The sequence below is a fragment of the Coregonus lavaretus genome (genome assembly GCF_964263955.1).
Source record: "Coregonus lavaretus genome assembly, chromosome: 29".
Taxonomy (NCBI): domain Eukaryota; kingdom Metazoa; phylum Chordata; class Actinopteri; order Salmoniformes; family Salmonidae; genus Coregonus; species Coregonus lavaretus.
This window is the reverse complement of record NC_140016.1, coordinates 22,089,989-22,095,555: the sequence shown is the minus strand read 5'-3', so window position 1 is coordinate 22,095,555 and position 5,567 is coordinate 22,089,989.

The window sequence follows — 5,567 nt, the reverse complement described above, 5'->3', positions numbered from 1 at the left end:
TTTGGTCATGTAATGTCTATATCACTAGTCCAAAAATTTATGTAGCAACTGGAGATTGCCCATTTAACGTTTTCATGTGGTTATGTTATGTTAACTCTTTCATTATGCACATTCCTGTCTCCACATGCAAATGGCTCACCATCATTTCTGGATGGCTATTTCTGATTGGTAAAGCCAACTAGCAACAATGGTCTCTCATGTGAATGGTCTGTTTATTCCACTAAAAGGTGGAAAGTTGGTCAGTCTGGTTTTGTTTAAAGGTAACACTTTATTTGGATAGTCCATCTCAGTGGCGATTTTAGCATTTAAATGTTGGTAGGGCAAACTCCCCCAAAATGTTTTAGATGCATGCCAGCAAAGCTACTACACAACACAACACTAAACAATACATTAATTGCACTATAACGTTGCCAAACGGTGCCCACAAACTGTTAGGGCCTACATAAAGCTGTCTCAACAGCAGAGTCCCAACACCATAACACTGCTACACCTGGCTATCAGCGGAGCCTTGTCTGGAAGCGAAACAGTTCATTCAGCCTCATTTATTGCCTTAAAAAAAGCATAGCTGATATGGCTGACTTGCTTAAACAAATGTGGTTTCTACTGACAATTGAGATGTACAATCTATGGCATAAGGGGACGATGAGCGGATAAGAGGCAATCTGTAATTTAGATTAAGACATTAATGAGCAAGCTAGGACAGACGTAGTCAATATAACTATTTGTTCAGCACTTGAAATGTACAGTGACAGAATTCAGAACATGAGCCGTTCTTACAGTATTCTCCCTGTACACCGAGTCAGAACCGTAGGATAAATAAAGGGGGCATATAAGCAGACAATGAAAGCTCTTACAATATTCGATGATGACATTTCTCTAAAACAGGCTATAGGCTACATGTGCACCACCAAGTCAGAACAGTAGGCTATATTATGAGGGAAAAAGGGAGCAAATTATTAGGGTGAGACACATGGGCTACTAACAGCTTACTACACAACATACACTTAGTATTACTTTCTTAGCTACAGTATACATATCTCCCTGGCATATTACATCATTTATGCAACAGCATACAATACATTTTTTGACTCACCTTGTTGTGCTGTGCTCACTTGAACAGGAAGGTGGCGCAAGCGGTCCTTCGTGGCAAATTTTGTCATCAAACTTTGTCATCAAAGTCTGGCATTCTCTGGATGTATGGAACTGGGAACTTGGAAAAAACAAGGTTGAATCATAAAGTCAGTGATCTTCAGGTCGGAGCTCTAGAAAGAGGCCAGAGTTCCCCACTTGGAATTCCGAGTTGGATGACCGTTCAAAACGTATTTTCCCAGTCGGAATTCGTTGTTTTCAGAGTTCCCAGTTGTCTTGAACTCACTGAGGTCTGAGATTTCCCAGTTCCGAATTTCCAGTTGTTTCGAACACGGCAGAAGTCATGCTGGATTGACAGCATGGCCAATGTTGAATGTTTCTCCTTTTAAGCTTGGAAAAGAGACCCTTAAACCCAGACTTGGACCACACACCCACTCCACTGAATAGCAGGCTAGTGATTACTTTGCAATGCTTGCAGTTAGCCACTGATTCCTTCCAAACCACTCATTGTTGAATTAGCGATTTCCAAATTGTTGTGTAATGGCCGATGAGCACCGATATGTTTAATCTATAATTTCTCTTCATATGACAAGGATTGAAAAGGATTTGCCAGTAGATTGTCGACTTGATTCATGATGATGACTGCTAGCTTGCTAGCTAAGATTTTGAAAGTATGACGTTGACATGATCAGTCAAATCAAAGCTAGGGTACATATAACGTGATTTGACGTCATTTTATCTGGGACCAATGACCTTGAGCCTTCTTGGATGGGCACTTCTAATGTAACTCTATGGCAGCACCCAAGGGGCTTGAATTTTCGAACTCTCCCCGTAGATTTTGTGGTGACGTAGTGTCCCCATGAGTGACAGAACACTGAGCCAATCACGGCGCAACTAGAGAACATTACCAACACCTATGCTCCATATTTTCCGCTGGCTGCCCCAACACCACAGAAAGCACTGAGCTAGGCTGAAACACCTGCATTTTGGAGCTGCCTTACTCAAGACAGCAAAAAAGAGACCATGTTTGTATGTAGCTTTCTTAACTCAATTATGTTTTTGTATTTTTACATTGTTTCCAAACTGATATGTGACACGTATTAATGCCAAAATAACATGCAAAACAGGCAACAAACATTTTTTAAAACCCTAACCGTAGCAAGCAGTTGCTTATCAACAGATAGTTTGTTGATAGTATGACTATCTCTAGAGCATCTACAGATGGACTTTCTGGACTATCCAAATAAAGTGTGACCTGTTTAACCCAATAGAAGTAAAGCTTTTGAATATTTCCTATCATATAAAAAGTGATTAATGCATCAAGAATGTGAGCAAATGTATCATATGTTACGTTAATGTGTTTGTTTACTAAGACATTCCCTCTTGCCTGGGTTAGACATGGGGTTAAGGGATATACAGGGATGGACAGATGGTTGTTCAGCCAAACCTTGTGCAGATGGCTGGCATAGGGAAATGTGAATTGATCTGTTGACGTGAATGATGCAGCACGCAACAGGGAAGCTTTATCTACCCGCATGTGATAAGGAGATTATTGGGTCGCTCCATGGGGTTACCCTAAACCTAACCTTAACACTTACCCTAATCCATTATTCTAAACCTCTGACTCTTGATTGGGTAGGTTGGCCAAGATGATGTCAACAACTGAAAGGTATCTCTATTGTGTTATGACATGTTTGACACCAGTGATACAATGGTTGTCAGATAGGGGTGAAAGCAGTATTGATATCCTTTCCACTATTATGTGGAGACTCCATTTTTTATGATATGTTCTTGTGTTGGTGGTTTTTATTCGCACTTAAATGCACAGTCTGTTATAGCTGTCTCTGTCCAAAACCCCCGTGGCCAGGCGTAAGTGGCTACATTGAGGGATGTATGGCCCGGCCCTGCCTGCTGCCATTCATGGGCCAGAAAGGCTGGGATTTCCTTAAATGTACCCAGGCAGGAGGACACCTGCTGGGGATTACGTCGCCGGATCATGAGGGCAGGTTGAGATGGTCACGAGCAGGCCGGCCAAGGAAGGGTAACTGGGAATACCTGTAAACACCTTAATACCTGTGACCTGTCCTCCTCCTCACTATCCCTTCTACTACTATACATATTACTGAAGCATAGAATAGAATGATTCTATTTATATGTACTGTACAGCTCCTTGAAAGACACCTGGCACTCCAGGAAAGACACTGCGGCAGAGAAAGCAGCAGCTATATCTTTAGTTCCAATCAGATATGAATTCAATCTACACAACACAAAAAAAGAAAGCTTATTCCACTAAAAAAGTTTATTTTGGGTTCCACTGGGCCTTCAGTGAGCATGATTAGGCTATTTTCCCCATTGATTTCAATATGACTCTAGTATGTCTTATATGGCCACCCATATGAGGGTGATTGTCACGAACGTCTGAAGGATGAGACCAACGCGCAGCGCGTGTACCGATAAACATGCTTACTTTATTAAATGAAAGCAACCACAGAAAACAACAAAATACGATACGTGAAGTTCCACTACTGATACAGACAGCAACACGGAAACAAAAACCCACAAACAAAGGTGAAACCACACAGATTAAATATGGCTCCCAATCAGAGATAACGAGCCGAACAGCTGACACTCGTTACCTCCGATTGGGAGTCATATGCCCAATTAACAACAAAACCAAACATAGAAAATGAACAACCAGATCCCACATAGAAATACACCCAAAAGAAAATGACAACCCTGGCTCACAACAAAGAGTCCCGGAGCCAGAACGTCACAGTGATGGATACAGTAAAGAGGGAAATGGAACTCGACCAAAACAATGGAAATGCCATAGAAACGCGTATGGGAATGATGCCGTGGGGGAAAGAGATCTCCTCATTGCCCCCCAGCTAAATGTTCCTACATTTAGCCTATTGTTTATACAGTATGTGTATTTCACACTATGTTGAGGTACAGTATAATGCATGTATGGATGTCAACCCCAATACGTGTTCACGTCATCGTCACCAATCAACTTCATTACAGTTAAAAATGACTTTGACTACCACCACCGATTTCTCTAAGCTAGTTATGCTATCAGTTTATACGAATGGAGGTTAGCATTTCTTCTAAACCTGAAAAGGGACTACTTCTAAATGATAGGCAGCGAAAACAGCCAAATATATCCAAATCGTAACCACATTGTTACAATACATGAATCATGAAGGATTTGACGAATATCCACTTTGTTAGAACTGATTTGTTGAATGTGCGGCAATCCGGCATCCTTCTTCTATCCCTCATGGTCTGCGTTCCATTGACCTCTTTACTGCATCTTATTGTAACATCTGCCTTATAGTCATTCAAAGATGATGCAGAACAATGAACACACTCTAAAAATTAGGGGTTCACCAAGGGTTCTCCTAAGATCCTCAAAGTTCTTTGAAGAACCTTAGGGTTCTTGGTACTGAAAAATGTCCCCCAAAAGGTACTTCCAAGAACCCCATAGGAGGTGGGGTTAATCGAGAAACCTCCTTAATTCTTGGGGGTTCTTGCAGGAACCTAACTGTGCAGGCACTTAACTGAAAGGTTTCTCCCTTGTATGATCTAAATTTATGTTGTTTTATGATGATACCATCTATCTTTTCATATTTGTGCAAATGGCTGTCTTGTTTGGCACTTTTCCTTTCTAAAACAGAAAATGGACACAATTCAATCGATGTCAATCAACAAAGAGGTAAGAACATGTTGAAGGCTATAGCTGCATTGGGCGCAGATGACTGAACTGTCCACTTATTTGTGTGTGTCTGTTTCTGCAGGTGTACTGACGAGGAGGCACACAAAGGTATGTATTGTGCAATTGGTATTGGTTTGTCACATAATGTTATGCAGATCACATGTAGGCCATCATCTAATTTGTATTAATAGTTTCTCTAAAACCTTATAGGACTGAGTCACAGCAGCCATCTTCCTCCTCCCTGACCTCTTCAATGAAGATCCCAGAGGTCTCTACATTATGGACAAGGTATGTGTATGAAAACCGTTGTCAAAAGTGAAGTTTTTTCATTCACATTTAACACAAAAACCAAGGTATGAATACTGTCATGTGCACGTTTGGGTTCCAGTTAGAACACTTTTGGGTTCCATGTAGAACCCTCGGTGGAAAGGGTTCTACATGGAACCCAAAAAGTGTTCTTCAAAGGGTTCTCCTATTTCGACAGCCAAAGAGCCCTTTTAGGTTCTAGATAGCACCTTTTTTCTAAGTGTATGAATCTAAACCAGTGTAGCTAATCATTGGGAGAGGAGATTACCGTAACGATTTTGGGGGCATTTTTCAGTACCAAGAACCCTAAGGTTCTTCAAAGAACTTTGAGGATCTTAGAAGAACCCTTGGTGAACCCCTAATTTTTTTTCGAGTGTAGCAGTGTTAGTGTGAAATCATTGGCTGCGTCTTATCAATAAGCCTCTTATGCCTTGCACTTCTGGCAGCTTGATTCTCC